This window comes from Stenella coeruleoalba (assembly GCF_951394435.1).
Source record: "Stenella coeruleoalba genome assembly, chromosome: 11".
Taxonomy (NCBI): domain Eukaryota; kingdom Metazoa; phylum Chordata; class Mammalia; order Artiodactyla; family Delphinidae; genus Stenella; species Stenella coeruleoalba.
Window position 1 is genome coordinate 75,458,748 of NC_137157.1, and position 18,811 is coordinate 75,477,558.

Genomic DNA, 18,811 nt, shown 5'->3' on the forward strand with positions numbered 1-18,811 from the left:
CAAGGTTATCTAATTTTATATTATAATAAAAAAAAAATCAAACAAGTAGGGCCTGTTGGCAATGACCCTTTCTAGCTCTCTGGGCAGCCACTGACCCACTGGCATGAATGTCCAAGACGACAGCAGAACAGCAGAATTAGAGGAACTAAAGCTGCATTAGCAAATCCTCTCCTTGCAACCCCTTCCTATATCAAATAAAAATGGCAGACCCAGCTAGACTCACAGATCCCTGGCGCTACGGTTTAAATGATAGGAAAACTTACACAAAAGAAGTATCCAGAGTACAGACAGCACTCTTTTTGTTTTTCACTTTCATGTTTTAGGGCTCAGTTTTGGGGAAGGGGATACAATGCTGCTTTACAAAGGACATAGAAGTCCCTTGTTTGAGCTACCAACCTCTTAGCCACACAGAAAAATGTCAGTCATCCATTTGTTAGCACCAAAATCTCCTTCTACTGCTTACAATATGCACCACACATTTTAAGGGGCTGTTCTAACAGAAAAACAAAGGCAGCCCTTGAAATAGAAGCAGATCTTCCTAGCTTTGCCCCTTCCTTTATCACTTATGCCTACATGCCTGCCGTTAAAGCACTGTCACATTGTTTCCACATGCTCAGGCCCTTGAAACTTGTGCAAAAGCATTGCAAAATAAAACTGCATAAACATCACATTACAAAACATGAGCTAGTAATAAATAGTAGGTCAGTCATGTGGGCCAGAATAATGATTAATAAAATCATAACTTACAAATGTCCCTGACCTGAGACATTTTTTTTACTTGAAGAAGACATTGAACACGTTGTGGTCATGGGTGTATTTCAAAAAGCATATTGGTACAATTCACTCTGAGAAACCATTTAAAATGATTGTCTTTTTGCCAATTTCAGTGGTCATAATACAATTTCACAGGCATGAAAAAATTTTAAAGATTAGAGAATAATTCTTTCATTTTTCCAACATCAACTTGTAATTGTATAGGTATAACTGAGCTGCTTAAAATCAATCAACAGAAGTGTGTAATGCTGGAGGCTCCTTCCAGAAAAGCTTATAGCTCCCTTTCCTTGGACCACATAGAGATAATGCCCCACACCAAATGTAGTACAAACTGGATACACAGTACTAGGATTACTTACCTTATAAAAGCTGAATTTATTCCTCTTGGTTAGAAGTCACAAATGGTTAAGAAGTAAAACTCCCTTCATTTGTTCTTCTAGTGAGCCAAATCTAGCCTCCCATTAACCCAGTCCATTGCAGATAATTTCACACAGCACACGCTCCCGGTTTCCAGCCCAGCAAGGATAATCACATTCCGGCGGGGAGTGAACAGATGGTGGATTCCATGGTAACCAGCCCTCCTAAGGCGATTGGTAGAAGTGTGTGACTACTGCTTATTGGGTAACAATCGCTGTCTTTGTGCTCCAGCCTTGCAAATCCTAAAGGAAAGAACGAACATATAGCCACTCACATGCGCAGGGGCTTGCCTAGCAGGTGTTTGGCTATTTAAACAAGGCAATACAGGCCAATTAAAAGCTGTCCTGTAAATCTACCCTTGAAGGTACAAAGTCCTAACATGTCAGATAGCGTCCACTGCTCATTCAGGGAGAAAGGTCACATGAGGCTTAACTTGACAAAACAGAAAATAAAACTTGAAAGTTAACTTGAAAATTCAAGATAACGCATTCCAGAAATCTAAGCTGCATCAGTAAGTTCTTTTCCGATTTACAATCCACATCAGAAGTGAAACTGGTTTTACATTTAGATCTTCTTAAATAAAATTTTGAAATTTGCAAAACTTAGTTTGAAAATAAAAGTTTTCCAAATCAATCATAAATGTACACGTAATATTTTTTTTAAACTTACGTAAATTCATTTTTACTGTTTTTGTTGATATGGAAGGAGAGGGAGAGGCTACTAAACTTCAAATTTTCATAAGGGGCTTATGCAATTATAGGATTGAAATCTCTTGGTTACGTACTCTCTACTGGGTTTAATTTGTTTCTGCATCCATGAAAGTCAATTCAGCAGGAAAAGAGCTTTCCCCCAATCCGTGGTGCTCAAGGAATCAGAGAATACGTCCTTGGAAGAGCAAAATGGCTGAAAACCAAATATATACCACACCTAAACCAACTACTGGAAATAATGCATAAATCTAAAACAGATAAACTCTAAGCACTCAAAATAAATCCATCAGAAATAAATTTTTTAAAGGCAAGGAAAAGAAATAATTAGGATATAAGCTTAAAGCAAAAACTAAATAAAACAAAAATTGTGAGCTGTGACTAGACCTTTACGTCTTAATTACCTCATTACTCTATGGTTACCCACTATCCTAAATTTAGGACTTCTTTTCTTGGCATGAACAGAAATGAGACACAAATGTTGAAAGGAAAAAGACAAAATTATTATTTGCAAATGATACAATTCTACTGTAGAAAAATAAATTCAAAGAAATCAAGGATATTATTTATAATACCCGAAATTTAGTGATGTGGCCAAACATATCAATATAATTCCTTTATAAGGCAAAAACTATCAGAATACTGGTGAAATTTACTAACAAGGGCACACAACACTTGGGGATAATATCAAGAACTGTGTATGAACTATTTGGGGAACAAAGAAATGAACTCTTATCAGAAGAAATAAAACTAAATGGAGAGAAATAATGCACTGCTAGATACAAAGATCCATTTTAAAGATGCCAATTCTTCTCAAATTACCAGATAGTCAGTCTTCTAGTAAATTTATATATATATAACATATATATATGTATATATGTGTGTGTGTGTGTATATATATATATAGTTTTCCAGTAAAATTTCCAACATACTTTAGGAAATAAATTAAACAAAGTGACTCTAAAGTTTATGTGGATTAAAAAAATGAAAATACCAATGAAAATTCTATGAGAGGAGTAATAATGGGTAAAATAACTGTACCAAGTTTTCTAAACATGTTAAAAATACTATAAACATACAGCTATCTCCCAAATTTATAACTCCAGGACAAATCTCTTTCCCCGTGAATTGCAGATTCCTACATCTAACTACTTACTGAACATCTCTGCCTGATTAATGTTTAATAAATATCTCCAACATAACATCCCAAAACTCAACTCCCAATTTCTCACCCAAACCTGCTCCTCCTGAATCCCTCCTTGTTTTTGGAAACAGCAACTCCAACATTCCAATCACTCGAGCTGAAAGCCTGAGAGCCCATCTTTGACTTCTCTCTTTCACTGACATCTTCACATACAACCTGACAGCTCATGACATGGGCTATTTCTTCCAATACAGCCACTTCTAATATGGCCCCTCCACCACTTCCACCTGGTCTAGGCCATACCACCTCTCACCTGGATTCCTTAATAATTTCCTAATTAAACTCTCTGCTTCCACTTTGCCCTGTACAGGCTATAAAACCTAAGCAGATAATGAGAATTCTCTTCTCAAAACTGACTTTCCCCTTGCACTGAGGATGAAAGTTCCATTCTGTATGAGGGCTTAAAAAGCCCTTAATAGGGCTTCCCTGGTGGCACAGTGGTTGAGAGTCCGCCTGCTGATGCAGGGGACACGGGTTCTTGCCCCAGTCCGGGAAGATCCCACATGCTGCGGAGCGGCTGGGCCCGTGAGCCATGGCCACTAAGCCTGCGCGTCCGGAGCCTGTGCTCCGCAACGGGAGAGGCCACAGCAGTGAGAGGCCTGTGTACCGCAAAAAAAAAAAAAAAAAGCCCTTAATAACCTGCACCTCACCCCCATTAACTCACTTGATTCGTCTCCCACAACCCTCTCCTCCCTTCTGTGAGCTCTCCAGGCAGAGTCTGACATTGTCTCTTCTCAGCACCTTTTCAGTAACTTGGACAGTGACAGTGTTTACTACAGGCCAGAGTTCTCTGCACACATCTCCATTTACAAACCGATAGCCCCTCAAAGCCAGGGACTGTGCCAATCTGATCTTTGTGCTCCTGGTGTCAAGCAAAGGTCCTTATACACAGTGAGTACTTACTGAATCTGCTGAATGAATAACAGCTTGCTGAAGAATTTTTTATTCTAGGGAAAATTTAGAGGCAACTTAAGAATCTAATAATAGATGAATGGTTATGCAAATAAGAATGTATTCAACTTGATAGAATATCATGCAGTTATTAAAAATACGGTCATGGACTTCCCCGGTGGTCCAGTGGTTAAGACTCTGCCTTCCAGTGCAGGGGGAGTGGGTTTGATCCCTGCTTGAGGAATTAAGGTCCTACCTGCTGCAGGGTGCAGCCAAAAATTTTTTTTAATAAAATTAAAATATGGTCACAAAGACTATATGGCATAAGGGAAATGTGAATGGTATAATATTAACAATGGGGACTTCCCTGGTGGTGCAGTGGTTAAGAATCCACCTGCCAGTGCAGGGGACATGGGTTCGAGCCCTGGTCGGGGAAGATCCCACATGCCGCGGAGCAACTAAGCCCGTGCGCCACAACTACTAAGCCTGTGCTCTAGAGCCCACGAGCCACAACTACTGAAGCCTGCGCGCCTAGAGCCTGTGCTCCGCAACAAGAGAAGCCACCCCAATGAAAAGTCTGCACACTGCAATGAAGAGTAGCCCCTGCTCACCGCAACTAGAGAAAGCCTGCATGCAGCCAACGAAGACCCAACGCAGCCAAAAATAAATAAATTTATAAAAAAAAAATAAATGTTCTATTTACTGAGTCCCTAGTATGTGCTAGGAACTATAATAAGCACTTTACAAATATTTTATTTAAACCTCACAGAGATTATAAAGTAGGTATTACTATCCTCATTTTTCAGTTATGGAAACAGACTCAGAAACTAAGTTCTTTGCCCTACATCTCACTGCTGAGACTAGAACCTCATGTAAGACCAAAGCTTGGGTCTGATCATTAAGCCACACTACCTCCTGGAAGTGTAGGGGAAAAAAATACATAACTGAGTACTAACTATGAACAACTACATAAAAAAGAAAAGATTCTTAGGAAGAAAAGTCTAAGCCTCTGTATCTCAAAATTATAAGAGCAGCTGTGAGGAAGAAGTATTGGTGATGTTTTCCTTTTTCTGTTTTCCAAAATTTTTAATGTCATAAATGATAATTTTCTAAAAATAATATTTATTCTTCCTACACATATTTGTCAATGTTCACCCCACTATGTTCTTGGGTGGATCTACTAACTATCAAGACAATAAAAAAAAAACTAAAAAGGGGCTTCCCTGGTGGCGCAGTGGTTGAGAGTCTGCCTGCCGATGCAGGGGATACAGGTTCGTGCCCCGGTCCGGGAAGATCACACATGCCGCGGAGCGGCTAGGCCCGTGAGCCATGGCCGCTGAGCCTGCGCTCCGCAACGGGAGAGGCCACAACAGTGAGAGGCCCGCATACCGCGAAAAAATTAAAAAAAAACTAAAAAGAATCTGGCTTATAGTTTCTAGGAAATTGATTCTGTCAGAATTACTCAGAAAGAAAAAAAAGGCAGATCTAAGAAAGGCAAATTAGTAGTGTCCTCTTTAGCTCCAGGTTCACCTCTGGCTGTTCTAACATTGTCTCCACAACAGCATCTCAAGCCACTCTGCTCAGAATCTAATAATAGGGTCCCCAAACTTAAGCTGTAGGGCACGTGTCAAATAGTCAATAATCCCCATAAAGGTTCTTGAGATAAAAAGGTGTTGGAAGCAGAGACGCCTGATAATTTATCTTCTTCAAATACTGGGTAGTCTGCAGTGTTGCCTAGAACTTGTTATAAGTAGCCACTGTGCCAGCTGAGCAGTGATCAAATAACCTTGGGAGTATTGTTCTATCTCCCTTCACTATTGAATCTATACCTAGGCACATATTTTTGGAATGTTTTTAAGCCCTTAGCTTTTACAAAGCTCAATAATAGAAAGACTCCCTAATTAGAAATTCAGAAACCTGGACTCTAGTCCCTGCTTAACCGCTGGTATGATATGGCAAGCCATTGCCCTCTCTGGTCCTGTGCACTGCAGTCACAGAATGAGAGCACTAGGTTAGATCATCTTCAAAGATCTCTTCTATTCTAAACTAATGAGAATGAATGTTGGAGGAAGGAGGATCCCTCCTCATTCTTACTGGTTTCAGCAGAAAAGGAGAAAGGGGCTAGAGCAACAAGGACAAGAATAAATATTTATTTGTTTTCCAAAATGAAATGGCATACTAAAAATTTCTGGGTACAACCCTTAGGTGTAGTATGACTGAAAGGTCTGAGCAGGAGGTATTACTGAAGTACCAGGTGAGATGGCAATTGTACCCACAACAAAGATGCCCTGTGCAGGTGCACTTCGAGTAACATTACCACCAGCTCAGTTCTCACCACATTCTCTTTTTCTTGCTGAAACTCCTTCTTGACAAATAGTTCATATTATGAAGTGACTGGATATTGTTAGGGTTTTGTCTGTGAATATGAAACAGACTCAAGTTACCTATCCTAATTGGAGATAAATTTATCATGTAAGCCTAAGAAGCACCAGGTTAAACAACAGAGTTAACCAGTCACAGACACTGAAACACAAAATGCAACGTCTGAAAAAGGTGACATTTTCTTAGATATTTTCAGTGTGTACCAAGAATTTTGTATTTTTGCTTAACATTCTATGTAAGAGTTTTTTTATTTGACTGTTTTGCAATTAGTTCTATGAAGATGATTTAGAGCAAAAATATATTTGCAAGGTACGAAGTACCTGACAAGCAAAAGAAAACATTGAAATAAATGGAACTTCTCTGCCCAGTTTGCAAAGTGTTAACAACGATGCAGTAACAAATTCCCTGGCGGTCCAGTGGTTAGGACTTGGCTCTTTCACTGCTGTGGCCTGGATTCAATCCCAGGTGGGGAACTAATATCCCTCAAGCCACATGGTGCGGCCAAAAACAAAAAACAAAACAAAAACAAAAAACAATGATGGAGTAAAAAGTCTACCCTGATTTGGTGGAAGCATTTTTTTTTAAAGGAAACAATGTAAATATTTTAATAAAAACAATCCCACAGCATTTATTGTCATCTGGTAACAACACAAAGGTGAGCAAAACAATATGAATAAATGCTTCAGAACTACACTTCTAACAAAGGACACCTAAAAAAACTGTATTGCCTTCTCAACAATTTCTCACTTCATTGATCATTTCTAGTTGGAGACACTCTGGAGCAGAGTAATGTAATCTCCTTTTAGCATGATCCGACCCAGTTGTTTTCTTGACTTTGTTTTAGAATGAATCTCTTCTGCATCATCTAATACGAGGTTCATATACTCATCAAAACCAATGATACAGCCCTCTATCCGCATATTCACTTGCTCATAAAGCCACACCTGAATCCGAGATTTTGCAAGAATCTGAAGATGAGATTGACTGGCTGCACCATCACCTTCTGCACCTTCTGGCCCTGGCCCCAGTATGCCATGGTGGAAGCTCACAAAGACCACACTATCCCGCACACTACCTCAAAAAGCAACTTCCGGAGTCAGAAGCATTTCTTTTTAATTGCCCATCATTCCTCTGATATGGTTAGCATATGAGAGAAGTACTTTCCTTTCCCAGCTACCACACTGCAAAGAAAACAAGTGTTGAAGATAAGTCTATGTCAGAGGGTCTCCAGCCCTTTTTCGTCAAAGTCCAACCACTGGGACTTGAACCAATGCCCCAGGGATATTTTTTTATTAAAATCAGAAGGATAATATATCTTAGTCAAATGAGAATAATGGGATCCAATTCTTCACATCATGAGATCATTGCTATCTTCATTAGGGTAATATTCCCTCTCTTTCCATGTATTTAACGTTGACTCTAGAACAGAGGCTGGAGGAAAGTATACAAATATCTGGGTCCTAGTCTGTTGCCTTCCCCATTCTTCATTCTTAATCCACATTCTTTTAAGAAGTGATGCATCTAAATCGGAATCTAGATGTTTTAATTCTTTTTTCTTTGTCTAAGAAACTTTCTGAAATATATGAAAGTGAAGACTCTCTTTGGGGAGTACATATATATAACATAATAAATATTTATGTTAATACATTAATTATATTAGTAACTATATTTTTACAAATATTTGTGACAAGTGGAAAAAGGATTAAGAACAAAGAATGTTCTATAAACAAGACTTATTGGGGATCTACAATTTGCAAAGTTCCAACCTAAACTTTACAGACAAAAAAAGGAGACACTGGTTCCTTTCTCTTGATGAGTTTTTAATATGTTCACACAACAAAGACTTTCATCTCTTTGAGAGGTGAGGGGTGGAAACGTGTTAACAACTGTTATAGATGTCTAGCACTAGGTAAGTGAAAAAGATATACCACACAAACATCACTCTGTAAAAATTATCAAAATATCAACATTATGAACCTTCTTTTTTATACTTTAGGTGCTGAGATCACGCCACAATGAAAATTATGTCAATCCCAGTTTTGTGCTCATAAAATCCAATGCTGAACAGTTAATCCCCACAACTCAAAAATTATCCTGAAGGACCAAAGCATAGAAACATCTATTGCTCTAGATCAAAGCTATGCAAAAACTGTTTAGCATAAGTTCTACAGGGTCCCCTTTGGGAACGAAAGCAAATTCAGCAAAAACTGAATGATTCAGCAAAAACTGAACTCTTACTGTTGAAACCTAAGGATTTATAGGCATGCCTCTGAGATAGTGCAGGTTTGGCTCCAGACCACCATAATAAAGCAAATATTGCAATAAAGCAAGTCACATGAATTTTTTGGTTTCCCAATGTATATAAAAGTTATGGTTACACTATAGTGTAGTCTGTTAAGTGTGCAATAGCATTATGTCTTAAAGAAACAATGTACATACCTTAATTAAGAAATACTTTATTGCTAAAAACTGTTAACCATCATCTGGCAACGCAGGGCTGCCACAAACGTTCAGTTTGTAAAAAATGCAATATCTGCAAAACTCAATAAAGTGAAGCACAAGGAAATAAGGTATGCCTATATTTATGGTCTCTCATCTGAGCTCATAAAATCAATTCTTTCTAACCTAACTTTACCTTTTTATCCCAAATCCAACCCCAGAAAGAGGAAAGTAGTCTAGTTTTGTGGGCAAGGGTCCTTTGAGACTAGGACTAAGGTGTATCCAACTGTGAACATTTGAGGCTGTGTGTGTGGCAGAGATATGTATGCAGGATGAGTGGTGTGTGTGTATATATGAGGGTGCACAGGTGGGTGAGAAGGGTGTGTGTGCAGGGGGATTTGGGAAAGCTTCTTAGTTTGCCTTATGAATTATATCTAAACACCCTGGATTTACTTTTGGGGTAACCAGAGGATAACCACTTGAATACGGGGCAAATCATGGTCAGTTAATGCTGCAAATACAGATTCCCAAACTCTGGGCAAGATAGGGTATACTTAAAAATTTCTTGCCCCACAACTTATCAGTGGGGAATGACTTCTCAGCTACAACTTCTGAGCTTTGAGGCTTTCATCTAAGAAACAAGTAGATTAATATTTGGTACCTCCCTCTCAAGAAGATCAGTTAGACCACATAGGTGAACCCCCTATGAATACCTAGAAAACTACATAGTTGTAAGAAGTTTTAAACATGTTTAAAGGGGCAGGGGGGAAGGGAGACACAACTGTCTACTCTGAGACAAGAAGAGCAAAGGATGACTTCCTGTTACAGGAAAAAAAAAACCTTAAGTCTCTTTCAAACCCCCCCTTCCCCCAAAACCCAAAATATCAATAAAACAAAAAAGTCCTTTCTTGGCTCCATTTATATTCTTGTCAAGCTATCTAATCGCATCGCTTTTCTTGTTGACAGTTCTCAAAAAGTGGGAACTCCAAGGTCACTGCCTCCACTTTCTCACCAGTTAGTTGCTCCTTAGCCTACCAGTCTAACATGCACCTGATCCTACTCCCACCAAGGCCAGTGGGACATTGCAATCAGCAAACCCACAGGTCACCATTCAGGTTTTCGTTTTTGTTTTTTTTTTAAATTTATGTATTTATTTTTGGCTGCGTTGGGTCTTTGTTGCTGCGCGTGGGCTTTCTCTAGTTGTGGCGAGCGGGGACTACTCTTCGTTGAGGTGCGCGGGCTTCTCACTGGTGGCTTCTTTTGTTGCAGAGCACGGGCTCTAGGCGCGTGGGCTTCAGTAGTTGTGGCACGTGGACTCTAGACCACAGGCTCAGTAGTTGTGCCGCACGGGCTTAGTTGCTTCGTGGCATGTGGGATCTTCCCGGACCAGGGCTTGAACCCGTGTACCCTGCATTGGCAGGCGGATTCTTAACCACTGTGCCACCAGGGAAGTCCCACCATTCAGTTCTTGAACCCCTACACTTCTCTGGGAGCACCTGACAGTGCTGACCTCGTTCTCCTTCTTGACATTCTTTCCTCCTGGGCCGCCTCACAACCAACTCTCCTGGTTCCCTAGGACTCTCTCCAGTAACTCCTTTCTTCTTTGCTTTAATCAGCAACTCTTTCTCCACCTTCTCCCTCCTCCATACATCCAATCAATCACGTCTGTCCAATAAATGTTCACTGAATAAACATTCATAAAACATCACCAGTAAATGTGTTTCGATATTATACAGCAATTAGTTGGCCAAATATGAAGTTATTAGTTCAAACATGGAACCCCACTGACGGAATAAAAGCCTTTCATCTTTATAAACAAGAAAAAAAGCCAAATAATATCTTACTGAGTGTATGGTTGGAGGTGGGTAAAAGTAAAGACCTTCCCTTCCCTCATAAACTGAACAGTTGTGTAGGAATTTAAATACTTACTTCCCTGCCAAGTTCTTACTGCCAAACCTCATTCCTGCCTCAAGTCCCTTGCACTTGCAGTTCCCTCTGCCTAGAACGTTTCATCTAGATTTTCCTCTTGCTTCTGTAACACAATTCATGCAAATCTGCACTTCGATGCCACTTTCTCAGGTAGGTCTTTCCTTCCTCACAACCCCATCTGTCCGTTTCTATCGATCCTAGTACCTTGTTCTTTGTTATTTAATAGCACTTATCACTGCTCAACTTTATATTAAATGTTTCTTTTTCACTCTTTTTACTTTCGGCTCCCACCCTATTTTTTAATGGACAAAAGCTTTGATTGGGAACCTCACAAAAGGTCTCCAATAAGCATATAAAAATCATTAATCAGAGATGTGCAAATTAAAATCACAAAATGATACCACTAGATACCTGCCACATGGCTAAAATTTTTTTAGACAAGCAAAGTATTGGCTAGGAAGGGGAACTAGAATATTCACACCTTAAAACCACTATGGAAAACCTTTAGGCAACGTCTCCTAAAGCTGAACATACGCATAACACAATAATTCCACTAAAAGATGTAATGTTCATAGAACCTTTCATTACATAATAATTGATGGTCATCAACAGCAAAATGGAAATAAAATACTATTCATACACACAAAAAATGGCTGTACAGTGTGTAATGGATAGGCTACAATCTTTGGGAACAGATGATCTTGGACTTGAATTCCAGTTCTGCTATTTACCATGTAATACTGAATATGTAGATATGGGTAAATAACCTCATTGAGTCTGCTTTCTCCACCTGAAAAATATGGTCATATCAGCTATCTTACAAGATTATTCTAAGGATTCGAAATAACGTGCATATAACACCAAGCACTGTGTCTAATAGGTACTCAGTAAACAATAAGACTAGGATTTAGGAGATATAACTTATATCACTCAGTATCAATTACCAATACTTTTTATACATAAACTTTCTTCCTGTAAAATAAAGATGATGTTTCACCTGACCTGCCAAACATATCTGCAGCATTTCTGAGTTACCAACACAGTCATCATTGAAACTATAGAAGAACCAGGTCATAGCATTTTATTATTCAGCTACTTTACGGACCCCATGTGCAACTGCAGCTGTTGGTCCTAATGCCAGAGGAGCAAATGAGTTGGAAAGATGAAAACAAATGTGCAGGAGAAATGCCAAGAAGTGTGTAAACGGTGGACAGGAGTCCAATTGGTTCAGTGACAAAGCTGATCCTGAGAACACTGTGTGCACCGTATGCACGCTCTGAAGAAGCATACACAGGTTGGCATGCCTAAAAAACAATGGGGGCCAAAAAAACCCCCCTTGAACTACTGTGGTTTTCAGCCTAATTCTGAGTCCCCTTTTGTCTTATAAATAACTCTATTTATACTTGTTATTAGAGAATAAAACCTACAGGTCCTATAATAAATCCTACTTTGACTTTTTTTTAAATATAAAATATATATGTATACATATAATCTGGTGTTTAATAGCAACCAGATCCTAAATTTTAAAGTTACAATAAAAATTAGGAGAAATGACTATTTCTAAGTATAATACATGTTCAATAAAATTTTACTCATCATAATAAAGAAAAGTCGGATAGTAACTTATATTACCATCTAAACTAGTGAGGAGGACGCAGAGCAGGGCAAAGAAAAAATAAATCCCCTAAAATCCTGAAATCAAATTTTCCAATCCAAAATAATTACTTGAAGAATAAGACTCCAAACTTCCATATTTTGATTGTATATTCACATTACTCTAGCTATTTGTATTCTATTAAAATTTATCATCATGCCTATAAAGTTTTAAATGCAAGACACATTTAAGAATTTATAAGTAACTCAAAGTACTCTAAACTCAGTTCCATTCATTCCACAAGGTAGGTCAGTACTCCACGTTGGTGCAAGTCTGTGACATAGGGGCCTCTATACAATGGGAACGAAGAACAACAAGCTTTTTCTTTCTTTTGTGGCTGAATTATTGGGAGAATCTCAGGCCATTTCTAACCTAGTGAAACAAAGAAAAACTAAAGGCTTTGGCTAAAGTCTTGTGAATCTGTGTTTTTCCCAGCACCAGTATTTTCATAGCCCATGCTTTTATGCATAGATCTAGTTTTCCATTCACATGAGGCTTGTGGCATAGAAGAACCTGCCTTAGTTAGGGAAGTTCTCTTTCAATGTTCTTCAGTGATCACCTATCTGCAAATATTCTATAGAAACCACTCCAGTTTTTCTCTATGAAGAAAGCAATGTCATCTACATTTGAAAAATAGCTAGCACATAGGCTCCCTGCCACACAGAAGTAAAAGTTTTTAAAATGTGTGATTCGTAAGTTTAAACCAACATGGAACCTAACACGTTCGTTTAAAATCCTAATTCAATGTCCTTAAAATTCTAAGGTATAGCTATTATTAATATCTTAAATCAAGAATACAAACACAATGGGATTTTTCCTCCCCAAGGCACCTTGCAAAGACAGTCTTCAAAAAATGGTGGTGTTCTCTCAGTTATTTATAATCCAAAAACTTGAAAGATGTTAAATATCTAACAATGGAGGATATATTAACTAAATTAAAGTACTACTTTTTAACAGAATATCATACAGCTATTGAATTTTTACTAAGAAGTTTTGTAATGTGAAACATCTAATGTTATGTGGGAAGGGGAAAGCATGATTTTAAAAATCCATGTAAATTACGACCTCAGCTTTGCCAAACAACAGATACAAAGAGGAAAAACACATCAAAATGTTATCAGTAGTTACACCTAAATGTTTATTTTCTTTCTCCTTACTACAAATCAAAAATCTGTTTAAAAATGTTTTTCTGAACAAAACATTCATCTAACGTTGTTTTTCAGTTAAATAGAAAAAGACCATGAGAACATTAAAGCTACAACGCTAGGAGGATCTAGGCAAGTCAACTGACTTCAGAGTCCAATAAATCATATGTAATTTCAAGAAATCCTTAACCTTGTGCGTTACCAATGTACCTTGCTGATGTTTTAGAAGTAGAGGGAATCTTTCCCCAAATAACTGATGAATGAGAGAATATTAAGTGCACAAATAAGTTCTAAGAAACTTGAAGTGTAGCTTTTACATATTAGAAACAGAAGGAAGGAGGAGAAATAGAAACAGAAGGAATGAGGTTATAATAAAAAGGCTCAGCTAAGAAAAGTCAACAGCGATTGCACTTAAAGCACAGTTCACTTTCACTGCTCTCAGGGAACACTGCTATGCTATGAATCCTCAGGAAGAAATGCCATTATCTCAAGTAATCGTACTTGGGCCATGAAAATAAGAAAAAGTGTACCTTTGTGCTAAAATCACAGTATGAAACCATTCTAGACAAGAGCCAGGATAATTTTTCAATAATGATACAAATTACTTATAATTTAGTAGTAAACAAAGAGACAAATACCAGTTACTTCATCTACTCATATACTTTGCATACTCAAAAATTTCAAATGTTTTTAACCTAAGATATTTCAAAAATGGAAACTGCAATAACAATACTCACAGCCCCCCATAAAGGATTCCTTTCAAACAACATCCAGCAGTGCCTTTTATTCTTCTGATTAATCATACTTATTTCCTGCTTGTGGAGGAATTCGTCGGATATACAACTTGTAGGTACAATCTATAGGCATTCTGTATTTAGACACCAAACACGCACACATCTTCTGTTCAACATGTTGAAGAACTAACTAAGGGGAAGTGCACAGCTATGTTTCATAACTCCTCTTCTAGCACTGATGCAGTCTCAAAGAACTACGCAAGTAATGAATTTCAAAATTCCACGAAGGTATTTCAAAATGTGGCGAGAGAACTCTAGAATACTGTGGTAAAATGGGAAGGATGGGGCCAACTACCTGTGATTTTATTGTAGTTAGAGTCTTTAAATTTATAACAAACTATCCTTTAAAACTAGGTCATAAAGAATCTTAGCATATTTTTTCATGGTCATAAGAAAGTCATAAGAAATGCTGAATAGCAAAACCAAGGTCCCCCCAAGCAAAGGGACCTTGTTTCCTTCCCAGGTTACTAGCAATCCCAAATGACTTCTTCATTTAAAAAAAAAAAAAAATCAGGATTTTAAAGGAGAGGCACCAATGAGCAAACTTTCCATCCCTGCCATGCTTGTAAGAGAAAATTACTAATTAAAGTCAATGTTTTAGATAATGTATCACATAACATAGACGTCTCAAAACATGTAAGGTTTATCACCACATGGATTTAACATTTACATAATAACCCAAATTCTAATTTCCCTTTCATGTGATATTTAGATGGTGTAGTCAGAATCAAACTATAATATCTAGACTCAGTACAACTTTGCAACAGCACTTCTTCAAATTATTCTGTTTCTGAAAGAATAACAAACTGAAAATAGTGTATTACCTTAAAGTACTTGAGGAAATTTTGACAGGTAGAATAAAATAAACATTAATGTAGCTTATGAACCAAGAAGTGGAAACATGGAGAAAACTACTTGGAGAAACACATGCTAAAATCACAAAGCCTTAGAAATTTAGAAATCCTCCCTTTGTATGGATAAGAAAACTGAGGCCAGGAGTGTTAAGGTAGGATAGATATAGACATACTGATATTAGAGAGACAAGATATATACATTTCAGATATTCTCATAGATTTTTTTCAGTTCAATTTCCATAGCATTATATTTCTAAATTAGCTCTTTCTTAAACGTGCTGTCATCCAGTATACTACTTTCACAGGGTGGAGGTCTTGAGAGCTACTAACTGGCCTGTAACAATCACTTACTATCAATGAATATTGTTATTATAAGCTTTGAAAGCTTATCTCTATGAAATGAAAGGCATAGTAATGAGACATGGCATGTTCATACAGTGTGAGGTATCCAACCGAGGGCTAATGCTTTCCAAACTTCACCAACCCAAGCCAGCATCCCTACCCAGATCAGCTGAGGGCTGAGAGTGTCCTCTGCAGAGTCAGGGTAGGTTTTGCACAGGAAGTGTTGGTGTATGTGCTCAGGCATGAGTGATGAAGTCAAATGAGGACGTCAGCATTTTTGGTTCCTTCTCTTTAGTTTAGAGGAATACAGCAGGAAACTTCAAACTGACCACATGCCAGTGAACAACTGGCTGAAACTGGAACTGTTCTGCTCTACTACAGTGCACCAGGGCTGGAAGGATCCAAATAAGTATGTTGGCTCTGGTTCTTGACCTCTTTTTCAATGGTTTAGCAGTTTAGCAGGCAAAGAAAAAGAAAATTCATATGGAACATTTTCTGATAATTTGACATTGTACATTGTAGATTTTTAATATATCTTTATAATTAAGTAAACCCTTTCTTTTTTTTCTTTTTTTTTTTTTTTGCAGTACGCGGGCCTCTCCCTGTTGTGGCCTCTCCCGTTGCAGAGCGCAGGCTCAGCGGCCATGGCTCATGGGCCCAGCCGCTCTGCGGCATGTGGGATCTTCCCAGACCGGGGCACGAACCCATGTCCCCTGCAACAGCAGGCGGACTCTCAACCACTGCGCCACTAGGGAAGCCCCTAAGTAAACCCTTTCACTGTTCATTCAGATATTATGTGAATATAGCTGTAGAAACATGTTACAGGTATTGCACTGAAATAAAATTTCATAAATGTGTGCTTTTATTTGTCTTAGTTTTCTGCTTATACTTTGGTCTGCTAGATTTTACAAAAACAGATGTATCCCTCTTGGCTTTAAATCAAGTGATTTTGATCAATTTAGCCACACATTAAGAACAGCTTTAGGAACCACAATATCAACCAATTTGTTATAAAGCCAAAATTAGTACTCCCCCAAGAAAACCATTATTATGTGGCTAAAAATAAATCTTCATAAAAGAGTAAACAAAGCTATTTGTTTGCTCCTAACACCACCGTCATTCCATTCCATGTCTTGATAAAATTAATATTATGATCAGTAATTACAGCTCTGTATTATTATATACCCTTCTCATAACAACCCTAACAAAAAGGCATTAATTAGCCCCATTGTATAGATGGTAAAACTGAGAACTAAAGTTAAATAACTTAGACAGTAACTGGCAGAGCTGCAATTCAAACCCTGGACTTTTTAACTTCAAAACGTGATATCTAAAATGCAAACTGCCTGCCATTCTCCCAAAGTTTTCCCAAAATTACTAACCTGTGAAAGGATAAGAAAAACTTGTACCCTATGTCTGAGTTTTCTTGACTTTAACCCCCAAACTCAAATACTAAAACTGTTCATGCCTGCTAAAACAAACTTCCTCTTTCTACTTCATGTGACTCTTGCCATAAGTAAGTTCCTCAAAACTCTGTATTTAATCTACTTGTAAGTGAAGAGTTTTATACATAGCCTAAAACATTAGAATAATTTTAGAATAACATCCTATAGTCCACCAGAGCAATAGTCAGTTTTATCTTAATTTGCTTATTAGTTATGAGAATGAGAAGAGTCACTTCCCTCAAGGTCACTTTGAACCAGAAATAGAATTCTGGTTTAAGGTCTGGTCGCTAAACCATGCTTCCTCTGCAATAGTAAGCTACCATTGGTAAACTGGTCACTAAGAAACAGAAAATAACAAAAAATATGGGATGTTTAAAGTATTTTTCCTGCTGATACCTCTTTCCCCTACCTGTCCACCCCTTCTATTTTGCCCATTGCCTATATATTCTATATTGTGATTATGGAAAGAAAGTGCAACTGCCTTGGCAGATAAGGAAAAAAACCTATTCCTATTTCAAACATGAAGCAAATGTTTCATTCCCTTTTCTTATTAAAATATGGGGTATAGCCTCAAAAATCATGGTAGCTTTTAAAAGCATCACATTAAATCCATTTTTTTTCTATTTAAATTTTGCTGGTACATACTAATGTCTTTTGATTTATAAATTTAAGATAGTTCACTAAGAAATGTGTAAGTGCCCACATGTATGGCAAATGGCATTATTGATTTGTCTAAAGCAGTTGTGCCAATTGAACTTTCTGTGTTGATGGAAATGTTCTATATTTGTGCTATAGTATAAGGTAGCCATATGAGCATTTGAAACATGACTTGTGTGATCAAGGAACTAAAATTTTATTTTAGTTAATTTTAATTTTAAAAGCAACTTGGCGCTAGTGGACCACACATGTCTAAGTCTGGGTATGCGTATATATATTTTGAATAAAATATATAAAGTACATAAGTGTATTTTGAAATAATTATTGACTCATAGGAAGTTGCAAAAATACTACAGAGAGGCCCAGTTTCCCCTAATCATTATGTCATATTATATAACCATAAATACAATACCAAAACCAAGAAACTGACATTTGTACAATGTGTATGTTTAGTTCTATGCCATTTTATCACTTGAACAGACTTGTGTAACCTCCGCCACAATCAAGATACTGAACAATTCCATCATCATGAAGAGCTCCCTCATGCCACCCCTTTCTAGTCATACCCAACACCCTTCTCCTCACCGTCCCTAACCCCTGGCAGCCACTAATCTGTTCTCCATATCATGCTGTCATTTACAGAATGCTTTGTAAGTGGAATCCTACAGTATGTGACTTTTTGAGATTGGCTTTTTTCACTCAACCTAATGCCCTTGAGATCCATTCAAGTTCTTGTATGCATCAATAGTGTGTTCCTTTTTATTGGTGTGTTGAATTCCATAATGTGGATGTTCCACAGTTTAGCCATTCATGTTAATGAACATGAGTTTGTTCACAACTTCGGGCTATTACAAATAAAACTGCCATGAACATTTTGCACAGGTTTTAGTGTGGATCTAAGTTTTCATTTCCCTGGGATAAATGCTCCAAAGTGCAAATGCTAGATTATATGATGAGTGTCCACATGTGCTTATTTTCATTTGTCATCTGTATATCTTTTCTTGGTGAAATGTGTCTTCATGTTGTTTGCCCATTTTCTAATCAGACTGTTTGAGTTGTTTCTGTTGAGTTTTGTTTGTTTGTTTGTTTTGTTTTGTTTTTGCGGTATGCCGGCCTCTCACTGTTGTGGCCTCTCCCATTGCGGAGCACAGGCTCCGGATGCACAGGCTCAGTGGCC

The 18,811-nt window shown here is 37.8% G+C and overlaps 1 protein-coding gene and 1 pseudogene across 6 annotated transcripts in view; both read right to left on the reverse strand.

Moving 5' to 3' along the window:
* Nucleotides 1–18,811, reverse strand: part of FGD4 (FYVE, RhoGEF and PH domain containing 4) — a 199,941-nt gene that overhangs the window by 115,239 nt on the left and 65,891 nt on the right. The window contains exons 1-2 of one of the 5 annotated variants that reach the window (XM_079936405.1): nucleotides 14,280–14,489; nucleotides 1,134–1,433 (exon numbers count right to left, since the gene is read on the reverse strand). The exons of 3 other annotated variants lie outside the window; for them this stretch is intronic. The gene's annotated coding sequence lies outside the window, so the exon portion shown is untranslated. Of the gene's footprint in view, nucleotides 1–1,133; nucleotides 1,434–14,279; nucleotides 14,490–18,811 lie in introns of those variants that run through there. One more of the 5 variants, XM_079936404.1, reaches the window with a different exon arrangement.
* On the reverse strand, nucleotides 6,740–7,876 carry LOC307193831 (small nuclear ribonucleoprotein E-like; annotated as a pseudogene). The gene has a single exon. The product of its transcript is annotated as a small nuclear ribonucleoprotein E-like (transcript).